The sequence below is a fragment of the Acinonyx jubatus genome, chromosome A1 (assembly GCF_027475565.1).
Source record: "Acinonyx jubatus isolate Ajub_Pintada_27869175 chromosome A1, VMU_Ajub_asm_v1.0, whole genome shotgun sequence".
Classification (NCBI taxonomy): Eukaryota; Metazoa; Chordata; class Mammalia; order Carnivora; family Felidae; genus Acinonyx; species Acinonyx jubatus.
This window is the reverse complement of record NC_069380.1, coordinates 3703845-3727105: the sequence shown is the minus strand read 5'-3', so window position 1 is coordinate 3727105 and position 23261 is coordinate 3703845. Positions and strand designations below refer to the sequence as shown.

Sequence of the window (23261 nt, the reverse complement as noted above, 5' to 3'; positions counted from 1 at the left end):
TTTCCTCTTTTGTTTTCACCCAAACTGCAGAATTTGGCAAATGTTCTCTGATTTTGCACCATGGAGTTACGATCGTATCCTATTTTCAGTATGGATGGTGTTTTCTTCCCCATTTTGACTCCTTTGTAATTTTTTTAATGTTTATTATTTTTGAGAGAGAGAGAGAGAGAGAGAGACCCACAGAGTGCGAGCAGGGGAGGGGCAGAGAGAGAGGAGGACACAGAATCTGAAGCAGGCTCCAGGCTCTGAGCTGTCAGCACAGAGCCTGACACGGGGCTCGAACTCACAGACGGTGAGATCATGACCTGAGGTGAGGTCAGATGCTTAACCGACTGAGCCACCCGGGTGCCCCTCGACTCCTTTTTGAATCAAAAAGTGGTTTAGTGGTTTGTTCAGGTGGAAGATAAAGCAAATGAGTACCACGTTCCCATTTTCCCAGACCCAACAAAAATGAAAATTTTCCCCTTAAATCTTAGAATAACAGGTTTTGTTTAATTGTCCCTAACATTAAGCAAGATAATAATTTGATTTCATTGCCTTTTATAATACCTTAGGCATTATATATGGATCCAAGCATAGCATGTATTGAAAACAAAATTATTATGTAAAATTATTATGTAAAACTACTGTGCCAAGGGAAGAAGAGATTACCTGAATTTAAATTTACCTTCATGTTCTTATGTGGATTCGGATTTCTCCTGTCATTTAATTCTTGTCTCTTTTCATACCGTCTTAGCTACTTGGTATTGGTCTTGCGCCTTGTCCGCTGTCCATCCGAATGTTGACGAACCTTTCCCGAAAAGGTTCTAAGAGTGTGACCTTTTAAGCACCTGTAAAGCCGTATTTCTTGAATTTTAGGTTATTAACAAATATTTTTAAGATCACCCTAACTATCAAATCACTGGGCAATTATTTAGATTAATACATTAAAAGAATTTTTGTGTGTTTTTTGGATTCAAATCTACGGGCGGAACACACGGAAGAGTTACGCTGATGTATTAACCCTCTTGAAATAAAATGCTCCGGAAAATAATTTGCCATCTGGTTATCTCCTTTACTAAATTGGCAATTCTGATATTATTTTTAAAATCAGGAGAACAGCGTCACTGACTTATTTCACTCGAGAAGCTTTCAGTACTCGAAATCTGGAATAAAATCGAACCCTTTCTTGATAGAAACATTTACATTATTCACTACATTAACCACAGGCCTGTGAAGCTATAGGATGTCAACCATATGTTGAGGGGGCACGATGATGCCGTCGTGGCAGATTTGGGAAAGTACCTTCATTAAGATGTCTGACTCGTCCAGATGTAAGGTACAATTTTCACCTATTACCAGTTGACAGTCTTCCCGATTGGATTCGTTGGAACATTTTCTCCTGTCTGATTTCACCTGACGCAAGATTCCGACAGTCTTAATTTAGGGCCCATTAGAGAGAACCACAGCAAGTGTTTCTGTTCCTATCAGCCCTAACAATTTCCCACACCAGCCAAAATGGCTCTTGATGTGTTTACACAAAGGTGGCTTGGAGTAATGTATCACAGCACAATGGAAGGGGGAGAGGAATTTGTTCTGAGAGAACATCAATCAAACTAAATCAGGGGAGATACCATCTTGAAGAGGAGAATTGTCCCTAACTTCTATCGTGCTAAAGAATGATTCGTACACGGTAGCTTCTTTTACAAGTGTATTTCTTTAAAGATCTGGATCCACAACATGTTGTGCTGTGATTATGAGTTTTCAGGATTTGGAATCAAGAAGATTGTGGTTTAGTCTGTGCTCTGCCCATAATGGGTTGCACATTCTTTTTTTTTTTTTAACGTTTATTTATTATTGAGAGAGAGAGAGAGAGAGAGAGAGAGAGAGAGAGAGAGAATGAGTGGGGGAGGGGCAGAGAGAGAGGGAGACACAGAATCCGAAGCAGGTTCCAGGCTCTGAGCTGTCAGCGCAGAGCCCAATGTGGGGCTCGAACTCACAAGCCAAGAGATCGTGACCTGAGCCAAAATCGGACATTTAACCGACTGAGCCACCCAGGCGCTCCCCAGTGGGTGGCACATTCTTGGGAAATTTGTGTCACTCATATAAGTCTCAGTTTCCATATTATTAAAATATAATTTAGTGAAATCTTTTCTAAATGTCCAATAGAGTTTCTTGTATTTTTTAAGCGAGATGGAAAGTCCTTTAGTAAAAGGTAGAAAACTAATATATAAAAATGAAAGGAATTGTAGCAGCTGTATTTTTACTTTCTCAGCACAGGGTATTGATAAGGGCAATTCGATATACATAGTTTAATTATTTTATATTTTTAGCAGTAAAGTACACCTAATATTTTCAAGTTTTTCTTATTGTAGTAAAACACACACAAGATCTACCCTCGTAGCAAAAATTCAAATGTACAGCATTGTTAACTATAAGTACCGTGTTGTACAGATCTCTAGAATTTTTTCATCTTGTGCAATGGAAACTCTTTACCCATTGAACACGAATTCCCTATTTCTCCCTCTCCTCCCAGCTCCTGGCAACAGCCATTCTATTTTCTGTGTCTATGAGTTTGACCACTTTAGAGGCCAAACATGGGTGAAATCATACAGCATTTCTCTTTTGGTGATTGCCTTATTTCACTTAACATAATGTCCTCAAGGTTCATCCATGTTGTGGCATATGACAGGATTTCCTCATTTTTTCTTTTGTGGCTCAATACTACTCCACCGTAAGCATATATCACATTTTCTTTATCCATTCATCCATCAATGGACATTTAGGTTTTTTCCACCTCTTGACTGCGGAGAGAGGTGAACACCAGAGTGCAAATTGCTCTTCAAGATCGAACTTTTAATTCTTTGGAGTGTATACCCAGAAATGGAATAGCTGGATCACATGGTAGTTCTGTTTTAATTTTTTTGAGGAACGTCCATACTGTTTTCTAAACTATCTATACCATTTCATATTCCCGCTAACAGCATATAAGTGTTCCAATTTCTTCATATCCACACTAAAACTTGTTATCTCTTGTCTTTTTGATAATAGGCATCTTAAAAGGTTTGAGGTGATGGGTGACCGGGTGGCTCAGTCGGTTAAGCATCTGGCTCTGGCTCTGGCTCAGGTCATGATCTCACGGTTTGTGATTTGGAGTCCCTCATGGGGTGGGCTCAAACTCACGAAGTGTGAGATCATGACCTGAGCTGGCACTTAACCAACTGAGCCCCGCATCAGGCAGAAAGCTGTCAGTGCAGAGCTTGCTTGAGATCCTCTGTCTCCCTCTCTCTCTGCCTCTCTCTCTGTAAAATAAATAAAAATTTAAAAATAAAATAAAATAAAATAGGTAAATGAGTTGATTAAACATTTGTCCAAAGAAGACATGTGAATGGCTCACAAGTATATGAAAAGATGCTCAACATTACCAATCATCAGGGACATGCAAATCAAAAATTTTCTATTAAATTGTAGGAGTTTTAAAAATACATATTAGGACATCAATTCCCTTTTCAGATATGTGGTTTACGAATATTTCCCCTCATTTCATAGATTGCCCTTTCACATTGTTGATTGTTTTCTTTGCCGTGCAGAAGCTTTTTAGTTTGATGTCGTCCCATTTGTCTATTGTTGCTTTTATTGCCCTTGCTTTTGGTATCACAGCCAAGAAATCACTACCAGACCAATATTATGAAGATTTTCCCCTATGATTTCTTCTGGGAGTTTTATATTTTCAGGTCTCTAATCCATTTTGAGTTCATTTTCGTGTACAGTATAAGAAATATGTTTAATTTTATTCTTTTGCATGTGGGTATCCAGTTTTCCCAACATCATTTGTTTTTGTCATTGTATAGCCTTGGCATCCTTGTCAAAGATAATTTGACCATACATGCGTAAGTTTTCTTCATTCTCTATTCTGTTTAATTGTTTTGTATGTCTGTTTTTATGTCAGTATCCTAATGTTTTGAGTACTGAAGCTTTGTAATATATTTTAAAGCCAGGAAGTATGAAGCCCCCAGCTTTTTCTTATTCAATATTGGTTTTGGTATATTCAGAGTCCTCTGTACTTCCATATAATTGTAGAATTATTTTTCTATTTCTGTAAAAATTTCTATTGTGAATTTGATAAAAATTGCATTGACTCTGTAGATTACTTTAGATGGTATGGACATTTTATTTTATTTTTATTTTATTAGTGTTTTTTAATGTTTAGTTTTATTCTTGAGAGAGAGAGAGAGAGAGAGAGAGAGAGACAGCAGAGCATGAACAGGGGAGGGGCAGAGAGAGAGGGAGACACAGAATCCGAAGCAGGCTCCAGGCTCCGAGCTGTCAGCACAGAGCCCAGCGCGGGGCTCAAACCCACGAACTGCAAGATCATGACCTGAGTCGAAGTCAGACGCTCAACCGACTGAGCCACCCAGGAACCCTGGGCCATTTTAAAAATATAAAGTATTCCAATCCATGAACATAGGATATCTTTCATTTATTTGTATTGTATTTAATTTCTTTCAGTAATGTTGTAGTTTCAGTGCACAAGTCCTTCATCTCCACTGTTGAACTCAGACCTGAGCATTTTATTCATTTTCTTTTGTAAATGGGACTGCTCTCTTCATTTCCTTGTTAGATTATTAGTTATTTTGTGTATACTATTACAGTTGATTTCTGCAGGTTGATTTTGTATTCTGTAACTTTACAATTTTTTTTGTTTTTGTTTTTAGTTCTAACCTTTTATTTTCTTGCTGAAATCTTTAGGGTTTTCTGCATATAAGATCATGTCATCTGCAAACAGATTTTTTTTTTACTTACTTGAACCATCTTTGCATCCCAGAGATAATTCCCATCAGTCATGGTGTATGATTCATTTAATGGGCTGTTGAATTTGGTTTGCCAATATTTTGCGGGAATTTTTGCATTTACATTGAGGGATTTTTGCCTGTAGTTTTCTTTTCTTGTTTTCCTTTGCTATCTCTGCTATCAAATTAATGCTTGCCTCATAAAATGAATTTGGAAGTATTCCCTTCTCTTCAATTTTTTTGGAAGAGTTTGACAAGGACTAGTGTTAATTCTTCCTCAAATGTTTGACTGTATTCACCAGTGAAGCGATCTGGTCCTGAGCTTTTCCTCATTGAGAGATTTTTTATTATTAATTAAATCTCTTTATTAGTTACAGGTCTATCTACATTTTTATTTCTAATGATTCAGTCTTGGTAGATTGTAGCTTTCCAGAAACTTGTCCATTTCTTCTAGGTTATCCAGTTCATTGGCATGTAATTGCTTGAAGTAGTCTATTAGTCTATTATAATCTTTGAATTTCTGTGGTATCAGTTGTAATGTCTTCTCTTCAATTTCTGATTTTTTTAGTCTACCCTCTTTTTTTCTAAGGTCTGTCAAATTTGTTGATCTTTGCAGAAAGCCAACTCTTCATTTATTATTGTTTTTTTCTATTGTTTTTCTGTTTTTTATTTCATTTATTTCTGCTCTAAGTTACATCCTTTTTTGCCAACTTTGGCCTTCTTTTGTTGCTGTTCTTACTTCTTTGGGATATACAGTTGGGCTATTCAGTTGAGATCTTATTTTTTGAATGTGTACTTTATTGTTGTAAACTTCCTATAATTTTTGATGCATCCTGTAGTTTTAGTGCACTTTGTTTTTATTTTCATGTGTCTCAAGATGTTTTCTAATTTCTCTTTTGGTTTATTCTTTGACTGATTCATTGTTCAAGAAGGTATTATTTACTTTCCACATGTCTGTGAATTTTCCAGCTTTCTTTCAGCCAGTGATTTCCAGTTTCATTGTAGTCAGAAAGGATATTCAGTATGATTTTAACTTTCTTAAATTTGTTAGACTTGATTTGAGGCCTATTTGGTTGAGTTTGGAGAATGCACCGTGTGCATTTGAGAGGAGTGTACATTTTAGTATAGTTGGGTAGAACGTCCTGGTATTTCTACCAGGTGTAGATTCCTTTGGTCTATAGTGTTTAGTCTTCTGTTTTCTTATTGATATTCTGTCTGGATCTTGTATCTATTATTGAAAATGGAGTATTCAAATTTCCCACTATTATGGTGTTGCTGTCTCTTCCTTCAGTTCTGTCAAAGTCTGCTTCATGTATGTGTGCTCTGATGTTAGGTCAGTATATAATTGTTTTATCTTCTTAATGTACTGACCTTTTGGCCATTTTATATTCTCCTTCTTTGTGTCCTGTGACAGTTTTTAACTTAAATTCTATTTTGTCTGGGATAAGTATGGACATCCCTATTTTCTTTTAATTAACATTTGCATGGAATATAATTTTCTTAAAAAAATTTTTTTTTAATCTTTATTTATTTTTGAGAGAGAGACAGAGTGTGAGCAGGGGAGGAGCAGAGAGAGAGGGAGACACAGAATCCAAAGCAGGCTCCAGGCCCCGAGCTGTCAGCACAGAGTACAGAGTCCAAGCCCGACGCAGGGCTTGAACTCACAAACCGTGAGATCATGACCTGAGCCAAAGTCAGACGCTCAACCGACTGAGCCACCGGGCGCCCCATGGAATATAATTTTCTATCCTTTCACTGTTAAGCTGGGTGTGTCCTTGAATCTAAAATCTGTCTTTTACAGCTAGCTTATAGTTGGATCATTTTTTTAATCCATTCATCTACTCTTCTGATTTGGGAGTTTAATCTATTTACATTTAGAGTAATAACTGATAGGAAGGACTTACTGTTACCATTTTCTTCATTGCTTTTTTTCGATCTTATAGCTTTTTTGTCCATCCTTTCCCCTCCCCCTGTCTTCCCGTGTGATTCTTCGATTTTTTTCGTAGTGACATGCTTTGATTACTTATTATTTCCTTTATTTGTATCTTCTACAGATATTTTCTTTGTGGTTACCTGGGGCCTTATGTATCTTGCAAGTATAACAATCTAGTCGAAGCTGATGACAACTTAACTTCACCCACGTACAAATAGTCCACACGTTGCTTCTCCTTCTGTCCACACTTTGTAACTGATGTCACAAATTACATCTTTTTGTTTTGCATATCCATTGGAATATTTTTGTAGTTAAAGTTATTTTTTATACTTTTATCTTTTAACTTATAAACCAGAATAAAAAAAAAAGATGCATGCACCACCGTAATTTTGGTGCTCCATATTTCTCCATATATTTACCTTTAACTCCTTTTGTCATTTCTTGTAAGGCAGGTCTACTGGTGATGAGCTTTCTTAGCCTTTCTTTCTTTCTTTTTTTTTTTTTTTTTCTAATCTGGGAAAACCTTTAATTATCCTTCATTTTGAAGGACATTATAGTATTACTCAGCTCCAGAATCTCTGTTTGTTTCTTTTTTTATATTTTCGATCTCTTTGTGGATCTTTTTGTTTTATTCATGTGTTATTTTCTTGAGCTCACAGAGTGCCTTTCGGACAATTCTTTTGAGTTCTTTAGGTAATTTATATATCTCGCATTCTTTAGGATTAATTTCTGGAGTTTTATTTTGTTCTTTTTATGGGGGCTCCTTTCTTTGTTTCTTTATTGTTTTATAACTCGGTGTTGGAATATGCCCATTTGTAAAACCATCCAGCTCTCCCAGTCCTTAGGGATTGATTGCATACAGGGGAAGATGCTCATTAAACAGCCCCACTAGAGATTTTAGGGGCACCTAAAAACTTTTGGGGGAAGATGTGACTTCTCTAGGCCTGTACGAGGAATTTATCAAGTAGAGAGGCACAGCCAGCTTCTTCCTCAGGAGCCTATGATCTCTCGCTCTACCTGGTGTCTCTGGGTGACCCTGAAATTTCTGGTTCTACAGCAGTAAGGCCTAATTCTCTCTTGTTCTCACCAGCTGCCAGGCATTGAACGTGTGCTGACTTCCCATCGGTGCCCTAAGACAGGCAAACAGGTGCCAGTCCTTCAGGCAGCCATCAGAAAAACTGGAACACTGAACACACGCCCCACTTCTCGTCCCCCTTCCTGGGGGAGAAGATTTGAGTCGTGCCTCTTTTCCCACTCACGCCAAGCCGTGCCAGCTACAGCCAGCCACTCCGCATCCTTCTTTGTTTACGGCGGCCCCTCGTAGGCATGCACACTGAGCCAGTTCCACGGGGCTCCGAATGAAATAAGACAAATCAGACCCTCGGGTGGCCCTCTGGAGAACCAGAATGTTGGGTGCATGAATGCCCTACTCTTCTCCTGCTCCCCGAGGGAGAAGTAGCTAGTAGGGTTGTCCTCTCCCAGTGCTGTCCTCTGCTAGCTTGGGGAGGAGCTGAAACAGGAAAGGGAAGTTGATCTTCTGATGCATTTCAGTGCAGCTCTTCTCAGCTTTGGGCTCCCTTGGTTTACTGCAACCGCTTACCTGGATTTGGGGATTATCTAAATGCCAACAGTTGGGTCCACATGTCTAGTTAAATCATTGTTTTTGTGGGGAAACTAGGGCTGGGACTTCCTATTCCATCGTGATGACCCCAATGTCTATCGTTAAGTTATTTCATTGCTAGGAAATTCTTCTATTAATGTCATAAACTGTTATACCTCTAACCTGTGTTAGTAGAGTAGCTATCCGTGAGTCGAACCGACCCAAATCAGGCTTCTATGAATATGACCTGTCTCTACCCATCTTTTGTTCTCAGGAGCTTCCATTTTTTAATACGATCACAATTGGTTGAGCCAGATGTGGCTCTCACTCCAAAATGTATCACTGAGCCAATTTCCTGGCCAACTTTCCTACTTGAGACCAGACACGGTGTGAAGGAAATGTCTCTCAGGTGACTGAGGTCCTAAGACAAAACTTTGTAGTTATTAGAGTTTGTGTTTTCGTCATGTGTAAAAAACCATCCTCAAGGAAGAAAACAATGAAGTCAGCCCACTGAGGGAAGCAGACATGAGGGACACACACACAGTTTTTTTGTTTGTTTGTTTGTTTGTTTTTGAGAGAGAGAGAGTGCCAGCAGGGGAGGTGCAGAGAGAGAAGGGGACAGAGGATCCAAAGTAGGCTCCGCACTGACAGCGGAGAGCCTGATGTGGGGCTTGAACTCGTGAACTGTGACATCGTGACCTGAGCTGAAGTCCAGTGTTTAACCGACTGAGTCACCCAGGTACCTCCAAACCCAGTCTTAATGGTGCTTGGTGCCCCTTGAGCTATTTATCTGTGCCCCATATGCATATTTACTCCTGGTGTTCAAGAGAAGTTTCATAGTCAAATTAGTTAAATCCGGGCTTTTACTTGCATCCCAAAGAGGCTCAACTAATGCAGTTTTCATTGAACTTAAAAAATATCCCATACCCCAATAGCAACTTGAACCTCATGTTTTTAACTATTATATTGCATTGCTATGTGGTCTTCATCTACATTGTTTATTTTCTTCTCTTCTTAAAAGAAGTACAGTCGAATAAAACATTTAATGCTTTTATTTGTTTGTTTGTGTCTACTCTAATCCACTGTAAACATTAAACCATTCTAACCATTCTATAACATGCCATCAAGAGGTTGCCTGGGGTTGTGTTGTTAAAATAGCTATTTGATAGGATTGTACATACACAGCAAGGAAACAGTCTATGGCGTTGTGTCTATAATTTCACACCCTTCATGTTCTTCTGTCTTCCTCTCAACCTGTATTTTTGCCAGATAAATATCAATGTTTACAAGGATCGTGCCTACAATCCTTTCTTTTCCTCCTTAGTAATTTTCTCTATGAAAAAGTTAACAGATCATTCTAAAACTGTTCTTGATGGGTAAGCTGTCCTTACTGAAGATGCATTAGTCTAACTACGGCTCCGAAAGTAACCATAATAACTTTTAATCTTTATCATTTTGTCTCTTTGATGGTTCCCAAATGGTTCTAGAATATGCGAGACAACACATCTATTATGGTGGAATAATGGTGGCCCTAATAGTGCTGAGGCAAGGGCTCTTTGGCTGTGTCACTTTCTTATGAGAACATTAGTCGAGTCTATTTGGGTCCGGAAAAATGAGACAACATTTCAGCTGGAGGAAGTGACATGTTGTTGTTGCCAGACAGGCAGTTTATTATTCTTCTCTGAGCAGAATACCCAAAAGATGCTTTTATTTGTATTTCCAGATGTCTAATCATATCATCATAATGATGGACTATTTTAGAATACAATTACATAGGCAGCATCCTCAAGAATAAATAAAATGATAAGCTCCAGTGAATTATCAGAATTTATGGGAAAAAAGTTTTTAAAGATACAAAGCAATCTATTTCCAACTTCTTATGAGAAACTGCTCTAAACTTGGGGAAATCATAGTCATTTTCAGTGTTTGCAGGGACATTGTGATCACTTGATCATAAGCCTACACAGAGATAGTTTAGAAAGGAAATTACAAGTACACAGCAGAGGGACCTAATATCCTCCAGAAGTTCAGGGAAGGCATTTTGGAGAAATAAACTGTAACCTGAGTCCTGCAGGATGAGAGGAGCAGGGGTCAGAGCAGATGGCTGAGGTTTCCTGGGCAAGGTGAATATTCTGGCAGGTGCGAGAGAAGGCGTGTTTGTTCGAGAAACTGAAAGATGTCAGGGTCGGCTAATCCTCCACAACTGAGTAGCCCTGGGGAAATTATTTAGCTTCAGTAAGCCTCAGGGCCTTCCATTTACAAATTAGCATAATGATAGCAGTGCAGGGCTGGCTCAGTCCTTAAAGCAAGTGACTCTTGATCGCTGAGCTCAGCTTGTGAATTTGAGCCCCACCATGAGCATGGAGCCTACTTTTAAAAACAAAAGACACCTAGGGGCACCTGGGTGGTGCAGTCGGTTAAGCATCCGACTTCAGCCAGGTCACGATCTCGCGGTCCGTGAGTTCGAGCCCCGCGTCGGGCTCTGGGCTGATGGCTCAGAGCCTGGAGCCTGTTTCCGATTCTGTGTCTCCCTCTCTCTCTGCCCCTCCCCCGTTCATGCTCTGTCTCTGTCCCAAAAATAAAAAATAAAACGTTGAAAAAAAAATTAAAAAAAAACAAAAACAAAAGACACCTTAAGAAAATTTAAGGTACTAATAGTGCCTATATCCTGAAACTGTCGGGATTAATTGGAATTCTATTTGGAAAGGTTTTCATCCCAGGGCCTTGCACGTACGGTTTCACTAAAGAATAGCTTTGATGTGAAGAAATTGAAAGTTTTTAAGTGAAGAATGACATGATCAGAGTTTCAAAATCAGTCATTCTTCAGGATAGAAATGGATTTCTAGAGAACAGATTAAAAGTGGCGAGATCAATTAGAATAACCTCAGAGCGATCCAGCTGAGAGGTGGTGATGGTGTGGGCCAAGGTAATAACAACAGGGATAGAGAAGTGGATTAATGAAATCTGAAATATTAGATGTTAGTGCAATATAGGTGGAGTTTAGGGGTAAAGAGAGAGAGCAGTGCGGGATATCTCCCAGTCTTCTAATTTCCTATGATTGCATGAGAAATTAACATAAATGGCAACTTGAAATAACATCTATGTATTATCTCACGGTTTCTGAATCAGGAGTCGTCAGAGCTTAGCTGGGTCCTCTGCTCAGAGTCTCCCAAGGCTGAGATCAAGTTGGCAGTTGGGGGGCACCTGGGTGGCTCCGTCGGTTGAGCGTCAGACTTCTGTTCGGGTCATGATCTTGCAGTTCTTGAGTTGGAGCCCCATGTTGAGCTTACAGTTGTCAGCACAGAGCCCGCTTGGGATCCTTTGTCTCCCCTCTCTGTCTCTCCCCTGCTTGCACTCTCTCAACAGTTAAACAAACAAACAAAAGATGGCAGCTGTGACTGCAGTCTCATTTAAAGGCTCTAACTGGAAAAGACTTCCCTTCCAAACCCTTTGGAACCTGTCTCTGGTGAGACAATACTACAGTTCCCTAGTTCCATTCATTTAAGGCTGGTCGCATCTTTATCATGATCTGCACCATCCGTGGTGCTGCCTCCATGAACCTTGACCTCCAGCCAGCCTCTCAAAGGTGTTCTGTGCGTCAGCATGCTAACACAAACTGTCTCAGAGTATGAAGGAAACTGTAATTGATAATGCATTTTCTTGTCACTTAAATTTACTATTGGGAGTTTTAAAGTCTGCACATGGAGCAACACATCTTCCAACTATGTCTCCTTTTGAACACTTTAGGCAATTATCACTCCATTTCTGGAATGTGATCTCTTTGTGGTTGGTAACACCCCTGCTTTCCACACACTGCCGTGAGTGGGAAGGATGGTCAAGGGACCCCTGGGCGGAGTGAAAAGAGGAGTAGATTCGCCTATGGGAAGAATGTTTGTTCCTTGTCTGGGCAAGCCTTAAGAGAAACCTGGGAAAGTGTGATGTCAAGATGCTAGTTGCATTTTATTCAAAATCAACTGCGAATATTTATTCATAATACTGAACCACCGTGCATGTGTAAGCCCGTTGTACTTACTAAAACCAAAGCTCACACGTTGCATTTTATACATAAAAAAAGAAAGGAGGAAAATGAATAAATTAAATGAAGCATCTTTAAAAGTGACAAAAAATATAATTGTAGAATTCTACAGTGGCATTTTAGAATTTTTCTCCTCGAGCGAAGACTGTTCTGTTGGAACTCTTGTTCTAATTGGATAAATTGCGTTCCTTGCTGGAATGGAAGGAAGTGGCGACTACCCTAAGCATGACCTCATGAACCCTCAAATTATAGATGCCAGAGCCCCTCCCTGAAAGGAGTCTGCATGTATGGATTTCCCTGCAGTGCACGTCAACCAGAAAAACTCAGTATTGTTACCTAAGCGAGAAGCCATGTCATAGGTTTAACTCACTCAGATTTTGGAGTTCATTATGGCAGCTAGTATTAATTGAACATAAACGGAAGTGGGTACCTTCTGGAAATTATCACGAGGGTCATAGCCCACATCCGTGTAAAGGACACAGTTGATGTGATGGCACTGGGGCCAGTGATGTTCACACCATTGCCCTGGATGCTGTCCACCCGTCCTTGGTCACAGATGGTGGGGGATCTTTTTTTGAGCTTATGTTGGAGGTGACAATCATGGCCTTGGGCATGCTGCTTGTCTTGTGTGTCTCACAGGATGGTTGAGACATACCCTCTGTGTCCAGAAAGGAGCTGGCAGTGAAGCACTGGCCTGGGGGTGACAATAAGTCGTGCTGCCATCTTCAAGCTGGACTTGAGGGTCCTGTGGGAGAGGAGAGTATCAGGGAGCAGGGCACCAGGGCCGACTGATATGGTGGTACCGATGGAAGTGGTTTGGTGCATCTCACAGGGGTGGTGGGCAGGAAGCTAGCTGCTACCTACCCTCAGGCTTTCCCACAACCCCCAGTTGTGGGGGGGGTGTAGGTGGTACCTGTCTCATGGGTCTCACAGGGTGGGTTGTAGCCCACCGGCATCTAAGTGCCAGGCTATGTGACACCGTCCAGGGCTACATGTTACCCTGCGCCAAGTCAGCTGTGGTGACTGGCCATGGGCTGTTGTGTCGTAGGTGAGGCTAGAGCAGACACAGGAAGGTCATGCGCAGGCTGGACTTGACCTCCCTGGGCACTGTGATTGGAGGCACCTGGGTAGGCTGGGAGATAGGCTGCATGGTGATGGTGGCAATGGTGCGCCCACCAAGCCTCATCACCGTGGTCTGTGCAACCAGCAAGGTGACAGCAGTGGGGGCTGATCATCTGGCTTGAAGGGATGGCAATGGTGCCCAAGGTAGTGATGGGCCAGGGAGGCTCCAGTGCGGTGGCCCGCAGCTCTGCAAGGCTGGTGGGAATGCTGCCTGTCCCTCTGCTGAGGGTTGTGACATCTGGGATGCTTTTCATGATCAACACGGTGACGGCTGGCTTGATGGTGGAGACGGTGACAGTCGTGACCAGGTGAACACCCCTCAACAGGCACGGAGCAGAAGATAGTGCCTGCCTGGCTGTCCAGGGACCCTCTTTAGCACCACCTGGGTCACTCCGTGCTTCTCATGGCCAGTGGCATTTTGAATAGCAGCAGTGATTTCGATGGGTGCTCCCATTCCTGAAGTCATCACCTTGGTGATGATGGTGGTGAAAAGGGACTTGATGTCAAGACTGCTGGTCCTGCCTGTGGCTGGTATGGGGATGGTCTCGATGATGGTGCTGTGTTGGGCTTGGCCTGCCGGAATGGCCAGGATGATGGGCTTAGTCCCAGTCCCACTGGCTTGCATGGCACGGATGACAGTGGTGGGCTTGCCATCTGCCGAGGTCCCCAGCTTTAGGACGGTCCAAGCTGACAGAGACCCTTTGATCCGGGCTACCAATGTCACTTTGCCCAGATTGCAAGTCAGAGTGCCGCCTCCCGGGATAGAGATGGGGCTTTTCACCAGGGTGGTGGCCTTGATGACCCCACCCACCAGCGTGGTCGCTACCTGGCTTTGCCAGGCCATTATCATAGTCCCTGATCTGTGCACCTAAATGACAGGATGGGTGGACGTGTGGACAGCAGAAGAGATGGACATCCTCACCTGGGCAGCTGCAGGTGTTTGAGTGGCTGGGTTGCTCGCCATGACTGGTGAAGAGGCCACTTCAGTAGCCCAGAGAGTGGCGGGGCCAGGTGCCAGGTGTCAGAGCCATAGTTTTGATGATGGTGATGCTTGTGGGGACACTTGGCACTGTGAGTGCCAAGGAAGGAAGGCTTGCTGGTGGCAGCTGTGGTCGCTGGCCATTAGTGCCACCATCTCTCTCATTTGGGGGCTGCTGCTGATCACTGTTCCCTGGGCACTCTGTAGTGAAACTGCCTTTTTTATAAAAAATATGAAATTGATTGTCAAATTGGTTTCCATACAACACCCAGTGCTCATCCCAACAGGTGCCCTCCTCCATATCCATCACCCACTTTCCCCTCCCTCCCACCCCCCATCAACCCTCAGTTTATTCTGTTTTTAAGAGTCTCTTATGGTTTGGCTCTCTCCCTCTCTAAATTTTTTTTCCTTCCCCTCCTCCCTGGTCTTCTGTTAAGTTTCTCAGGATGCGCATAAGACTGAAAACATATGGTATCTGTCTTTCTCTGTATGACGTATTTCAGCATCCTTTCTTAATGAAAACCCTTGAGAAAGTCGGGATAGAAGGAACATACTTAAACATCATAAAAGCCATTTATGAAAAGCCCACAGCTAATATCATCCTCAATGGGGAAAAACTGAGAGCTTTCTCCCTGAGATCAGTAGCACGACAGGGATGTCCACTCTCACTGCTGTTGTTTAACATAGTGTTGGAAGTTCTAGCATCAGCAATCAGACAACAAAAGGAAATCAAAGGCATCAAAATTGGCAAAGATGAAGTCAAGCTTTCACTTTTTTCAGATGACATGATATTATACATGGAAAACCCGGTAGACTCCACCAAGAGTCTGCTAGAACTGATACATGAATTCAGCAAAGTCGCAGGATACAAAATCAATGTACAGAAATCAGTTGCATTCTTATACGCTAATAACGAAGCAACAGAAAGACAAATAAAGAAACTGATCCCATTCACAATTGCACCAAGAAGCATATAATACCTAGGAATAAACCTAACCAAAGATGTAAAAGATCTCTATGCTGAAAACTATAGAAAGCTTATGAAGGAAACTGAAGAAGACACAAAGAAACGGAAAAACATTCCGTGCTCATGGGTTGGAAGAATAAATATGGTTAAAATGTCAATACTACCCAAAGCAGTCTACACATTCAATGCAATCCCAATCAAAATTGCACCAGCATTTTTCTTAAAGCTAGAACAAGCAATCCTAAAATGTGAATGGTACCACAAAAGACCCCAAATAGCCAAAGTAATATTGAAGAAGAAAACCAAAGCAGGAAGCATCACAATCCCAGACTTTAGCTTCTACTACAAAGCTGTAATCATCAAGACAGCATGGTATTGGCATAAAAACAGACACATAGACCAATGGAATAGAATAGAGACTCCAGAACTGGACCCACAAAAGTATGGCCAACTAATCTTTGACAAAGCAGGAAAGAATATCCCCAGTGGACAAAAGACAGTCTCTTTAACAAATGGTGCTGAGAGAACTGGACAACAACATGCAGAAGAATGAAACTAGACCACTTTCTTACACCATTCACAAAAACAAACTCAAAATGGATAAAGGACCTGGATGTGAGACAGGAAACCATCAAAACCCTAGAGGAGAAAGCAGGAAAAAACCTCTCTGACCTCAGCCGCAGCAATTTCTTACTGGACATATCTCCAAAGGCAAGGGAATTAAAAGAAAAAATGAACTATCGGGACCTCATGAAGATAAAAAGCTTCTGCACTGCAATGGAAACAATCAACAAAACTAAAAGGCAACCGACGGAATGGGAAAAGATATTTGCAAATGATGTATCGGGCAAAGGGCTAGTACCCAAAATCTATAAAGAACTCACCAAACTCCACACCCAAAAGACAAATAATCCAGTGAAGAAATGGGCAGAAAACATGAATAGACACTTCTCTAAAGAAGACATCCAGATGGCCAACAGGCACATGAAATGATGCTCAACATCACTCATCATCAGGGAAATACAAATCAAAACCACACTGAGATACCACCTCACGCTGGTCAGAGTGGCTAAAATGAACAACTCAGGAGACTATAGATGTTGGCAAGGATGTGGAGAAACGGGAACCCTCATGCACTGTTGGTGGGAATGCAAACTGGTGCAGCTGCTCTGGAAAACAATGTGGAGGTTCTTCAAAAAGTTGAAAATACAACTACCCTATGACCCACCAATAGCACTGCTAGGAATTGACCCAGGGGATACAGGAGTGCTGATGCATAGGGGCACTTGTACCCCAATGTTTATAGCAGCACTTTCAACAATAGCCAAATTATGGAAAGAGCCTAAATGTCCATCAACTGACAAATGGATAAAGAAGATGTGGCTTATATATACAGTGGAATACTATTGGGCAGTGAGAAAGAATGAAATATGGCCTTTTGTAGAGATGTGGATGGAACTGGAGAGTGTTATGCTAAGTGAAAACTGCTTTTAATAAAGGGATGAGCAACTTCTACATTGTTAGATTGAGTGATTAGATGTGATTAGAGATTATTTCCTGTCTCCCAATAGATACACATACACTTTCCCAGTTCTGTTTATCAAGAAGGCCACATGCAGTGCTTTACAGAACCATCTTTGTCATAAATCAAGTGTCTGTGTGTAGGTTTATCTGGGGTCTCTCACTTCTGTCTCATTGGTCTGCCTATCTCTGCACCCAGTCCCAGACTCCTTATTTACCATAGTTTAAAAATAAATCTTGATGTCCGTTAGGGCACGCCCATTTTCTTCTCTTTTGGCTACTCTTGGTCCTTCACATTCCCATATAAGTTTTCGAACCAGCTGCCAATTTCATAAAAGAACCTAAACGGATTTCGAACGATAGTTCATTGAATCTATAAATCAATATGGAGAGAATTCACATCTTTACAATATTGTCCCTTCCAATTTATGACCATGACATATCTTTTATTCTTCTACATCAGTTTTTTCCCTTGATGTTTTATAATTTCCTGTGTAGAAACTTTCCATGTTTAATTAGATTTATTTCACATTATTTAAAATATTTTTTAACATTTATTTTATTTTTGAGAGACAGAGAGAGACAGAGCATGAGCAGGGAAGGGGCACAGAGAGAGGGAGACACAGAATCAGAAGCAGGCTCCAGGCTCTGAGCTGTCAGCACAGAGCCTGACATGGGGCTCGAACCCACGAACCGTGAGATGATGACCTGAGCCGAAATTGGATGCTTAACCCACTGAGCCACCCTGGCGCCCCTATTTCAAATTATTTTTTAAAGTTTTAAAAAATTCTTTTGTTTTGGATATTTAGAAAAAAATTAGTTTTAATATTGGTCGTACATAAAATAAACTTACTGAACTCAAATATTCCTTTTAATAACCATTCATGGATAGTTTTGGATTTTTGTGTGCATAATCATATTACCTACATAAGATGATTATATTCGTGCATTTCTTTTTTTTTTAAGTCTTATTATTTATTTTGAGAGAGAAAGGGGGATGGTGCAGAGAGAGAGGGAGAGGATCCCAAGCAGGCTCTGAGCTATCAGTGTAGAGCCTGACATGGGGCAGGATCAACTGCAAGATCATGACCTGAACTGAAATCAAGAGTCAGATGCTTAACTGACTGAGCCACCCAGGCACACTCCTGCATTTCCAGTCACTGTATCTGATTTCTTTTTCTTGCTTTACTGCATTGGCTAAGATCTCCAATACAATGGCGAATGGAAGGGGAGAAAATGGGCATCCCAGTTTGTTTCCCAACCTCAAATAGAAGTATAAAGCATTCCACCATTGCGTATAACGTTTTCATAGTTATGTTCTTTCACACGAAGGAAACTTCCTTCTATTTCTAGTTGCTAAGAGCTTTTAACAATCAATGTTGAATTTTTTTCAAATGTTTTTCTGCATAGATTGAGATCCTATGAATTTTATCCTTTATCTTATTCTATTTTATTCCATTTAATTTTCTTCTTTATAAATTGCATTGTTTGATTTTTTTTCCCCCAAGGAGAAGCCAACTTTGTGTTTCTAAAGTAAGTTCAGCTTGGTCACTCATATTACCCTTTATGTGTAAGTGGGTTCGGTTTGCAGATACTTTAAGAGTTTGGCATGTATGTTCATATAGGAGATCAGCCGAGTTTTTAATATTATAGTGTCCTGTTCCACTTTTGCAGCCAAGGTTTTGCAGCTTTCACAAAACGAGCTAGAATGTGTATGCTCCCTGCCTATCCTCTGAAAGGATCTGTACAGAATTGGCCCTAATGTCTCCCTAAATGTACATCATTGCTGAAGCGTTCTGGACTGCTCTGACATCGATGGGCACTCTACCCTGGCATACTTGGAAGATCTAAGATTTCAATAAAGGGGCCTTATTTACAGGATATGGAACCCACTCTTGATGCACCTGTGCCACTAGAAAACGGATCCTTGGCTAATTGAATTGTATTGTTGTCTTCCTCTTAAAAGAAGTGTAAATTTATTGGATGCTTACTTTAAGTCAGGCCCTCTAAGAATTTTGCCTCTACTATCTCACTTAATCCCTTAAGAAAACTAAAAGAGCCTGTGGTTTGCTGATGAGGAGGCCAAGGCACAGAGAGGCCAGAAAACTCCACGCAGGACAGAGCTGGGGAGCGGTGGAGGCAGGTTTCCTGGAATCAGAGCCTACACCCCTCATCGCTGGCTGATGCACCTTGCTTTGGCTTAGACTGTTGCTTTTTTTCTTCTCTATTGAATTGACTCCTCCGCTCACTTATTTCCCATTTTTCTAAATACTGTATCTAATACATGCCTTCACAGTCAAATTTGCCTTGATTAATGCTTTGCCCAAATTCTGTGTTTCAATGTATGGTATTTTATTTCCACTCACTGCTGAATAGTTGTTAATTTTAATTTTGAGTTTTCCTCTGTCTTGAGTTATTTAGAAGAATGGTTTGACATTTTTTTTCCATGGAAAGTCTCTTTGGGGCTAGCCTTTGGTTGTGTACTGTCTGGTTTTGTAACATTGTAATCAGAACTTGGCTGTGTAATTTCTGCCTTGAGCACTTCTTCCTTTAGAATTTTTTAGTAACCTAACATCTGGCTAATTATTGCAAGTGTCCTGTGGTGTTTGAAAAGAATGTATTTTCTATTTGTTTGTTGCACGATTCTCTCTACATATCTATCGCAGCAAGCTGAATATTCGTGATATTCGAATTCTTAACACTGTCATTTTTTCCCCCAGGTTATTTGCCATTTTCTGAGAGGGATTTTTCCTTCTCCCTCCTCGGATCTAGTTTGCCAGCCTCTCTTTGTATGTTTAAAACTATTTGCTGTCTATATTTCAATGCTATGTTTAGTCCTTAATGTTTTTTTGACGTCTTGATGAAGTGTGCCTTTTATCAATATAAAACACTTGTCCTCTTCACGCTCAAAATGTGACCTTTCTTCAATTTTGTCAAATATTCATTTTTAGGAAAGCCTGTCTGTTGACTGCTCCTCTCAGCCTGGATTTTCAGTGGGGCTTTATCTCCCAGAGGTCTTCCAGAACCTGTTAGGACATAAATCCTTTTCTAAAACCTTTCTCAGGCTCCTGCGGGAAAGCAGGGGCATAGATCTGCAATCCCTCAAGGCCACCAACGTTGTGTTTTCTTTCCCCTTTTTTCTCTTTGTTTTTTCCACCCTGCCTATATTATGTTTTGCTAGGTATTAACTTCCAAATGTGGACAGGTCTGTTCAGGCGAAGCCTGCACAGCTACATTCCACGGGCCCTTGGGCGGCTTGCCGGAACCTTCTCTTTCCTTCTGTTTCTTGTTGGCACCTCCTGGTGCACAGCCCCGGTTTTCTTCTCTTACCTCAAAGGAGTAATATTGGGAATTATTTGACTAGAAAGGGATAATAATAGAAATGATTATTCCTCCAGTAATGTTTCATACAACCCTCTATTCTAGCGCCCATAGTCTGTGCATTATTTTTTAACAGTGTCATCCGTTAAATTAGAAGTCCTTAGTCGCGGGAACCGGCCGAACCACCTTTCTGGTCCTTTATGAGTAGCGTGATGCCCGGCACACAGGCACTCAATAAATGGGACAGGTGAGGCACGTGTAGATAGACGAATGCGTTCGTAAGCACCCAACATAGAAGGCCGCGGGAGATGTAAATGAACCAGGCGTCCTTGCTCCTGCCCTCAGCCTCTCAAATCTGTTCTTCACATAACGATCAGAAAGATTCTTCTAAAACTTAAGTCTGATCTTATCACCTCTCTGTTCGACATCTGGTTTCAGGGACTGCCTATCTCACTCCAGGCGAAAGCTAGTGCATCCCTAAGGAATGCTTAACTGAACTAAATTAAAGCTTAGAACCAGCGTGGAATCATGGGAAGACAGTAACAATGGTCTGATTCCGTTTCACAAATTCTGTAATTTTGTCATGTACACTTACACACTTGAGCGTCTGTTAATATTTTAAATACCTCTGACATTTTGACGCTGTAGGATGGTATTTTGACCTTGTCCCGTGGTGCCCAACACAATGTGTTCTCATCTCTGTCCACTCCTTCCACAGCCCGCCCTGGCTATGCTGGCCTCCCTGATTTGCCTTAAGCAACCCGAGCAGACTGCAACCAACACGATTCTGCATTTGCTCGCCCTCTGCCCGGCGCGTACTCTTCCGCCCGAGAGCCACATGGCTTGCTCTCTCACCCGGTCCTAACCGCTGCTGGAATGTCACCTTTCCTGAGAATCCTATCCCAACACGGTGCACCCGTGTCTCTCTGACCGCGTTGATTTCCTTACACTCTGTGGCGCCGCCCGACTCGGTACATGGTTGTTTATTTCCTCCTCCTGGAATGTGAGATGCACGACAAAAAAGACACCCATCTGGTTTTTCACTGCTGCATCCCAAGGGCTTAGTGAATGGTAGATGTAATTTTTGAATGAATCAATACAAGTATTTGCTTGGTTTTGGTGGCTACTGCTATATTGGCCATAGTCATGCGTACTGCGATCGTAGCCATACCCATGTCAGGAAGGAGCTGGGACACTGGTCGCTGGGTGTCAATACCGCTGGGGAGAATTCGGGCTTGCGGCCATGGCAGGGCAGGCTGGCAGCCACGTGCCCCTACCCGCACTCCCCATGAGCCATGGTCGTCCGTGGACAAGCGAGGACCGTGGGCTTGAAACACAGACCCGAGAGAAGGATGCTGCGAAGCGTGCAGTCTCGGGTTTCGTGGCAAAAAGGTGTCAGGGGAGCAAGACCGACCTCAAATATGGAGTCCGCCCCATGTCCACTTCTCGCATTCACGTTGCCGTGGGCAGTAAAGCACGTGAAAAGTTTTACTTGCCTTTCCTTCAAATGTAAGTCTGCTATTTCACAGGCCAGGACTTTGGTGACGTGCATGCAGGGGTCCCCAGACGATCTTCCCCCCCTCAGCTTGCAACCCCAGTATGGCCCCTGATGATTCCCAGTATAATTAAGGGAGTGAATTAAAGGATACGTATCGGGCATCCTCAAGAAACGCTTAATTGGACTAGGTTAAAGCTTAGAGCCAGCGTGGAATCATGGGAAGACAAGAAAAATGGTCTCATTCTGTTTGAAAAATTCTGTAGTTTTGTCTTCTACCCTTACAAACGTGAGCATCTGTTAATATTTTAAATATCTATGATATTTTGACTCTGTCGGATGGTATTTTGACACATAGGCTGAATTTTCTAATGGACTAGTAATCGATAGGAACACTGGAATTAAATGATCAGTGAAGTAATAGAGAGGAAGTCGATCTTAAATCTCGTCCTGTATCTCACATTTGTTGAGAATTTACAGGATACCCGGGTACCACAAGGGTGTGCTTAATTAAGAGTATTAATAATGATTTGATTAATTATTAACGAGGGGACTAAGGGTGTTCTTATTAATTCGGTGGAGTTGGTAATACTGCAGCAACCCTGAAAGTTACATGGTAATATTGTCTCCATTTCACCTTGAGGACAGAGAGTCAGAAAGCGGTTTGGCCAAGGGAGGAGCTGGAATTGCATCGTAAGTAACTGCAGCTCAGAATCTGTTCTACCCTGGGGTTTCTCTCCTGCAATCGGTAGGCTGGCGGCCTCGAGAAGAGCTGAATTCCATCATGCTTAACAGGCTTGAGAAAAAATGCAAAGGAACCCAGGGATTCAGGTTGTGAAAACGTTCTCGGGGTCTGGAGCTAACGGCGACTGGGAAGAATTCCAGAGGTGGTGAGGAAAATGAAGGGAAGGCACGAATCTCTCAGAGCGCCTTTGAAAGGATGACCGTGAATTGATGTCCGTCCCTGAGTAATAATTTGATCCTTCAAGGGAGGCGACCGTATATACGAAACCATGATAAAGCCACATCTTTCTTGTTTTCCTGAAGTCGGTATAAACCAAAGTATTTTTCTTGTACATATTCTACTAAAAGTCTGTAATTAATCTCCAAAGTTGACTGTTGCAAAGAGTTTTAATTAGTCAGCATGCATGGTACGAATGTATCAGATTAATACCAGTGCAGCAGAGTCCCTCCTGGCCCTTGGAGAAAGGGTGAGATGTGGTTCGACACAAACCACAGGAGAAATTGAGATGGAGAGGTTTACTGCTCACAGGTGCTGCAGGAAGTAGCCGGAGCCACCCGGGAAGGTCAAGGCTGGTTCAAACACAGAGAGAGAGGCAGAGTGTGAGTGGGGGAGGGTCAGAGAGAGGGAGACACAGAATCTGAAACAGGCTCCAGGCTCTGAGCTGTTGGCACAGAGCCCGACGCGGGGCCCGAACTCACGAACCGTGAGATCATGCCCTGAGCATTTAACCGACGGAGCCACCCAGGCGCCCCAAGAGTCCTAGCTCTTAAAAA

General features: G+C 41.8%; 1 pseudogene; it reads right to left on the bottom strand.

Annotated features, from left to right (window-relative positions):
* LOC113601149 (host cell factor 1-like) overlaps positions 1-21423 on the bottom strand; it is a 39474-nt pseudogene extending 18051 nt beyond the window's left edge.
* Between the last annotated feature and the right edge of the window lie 1838 nt (positions 21424-23261).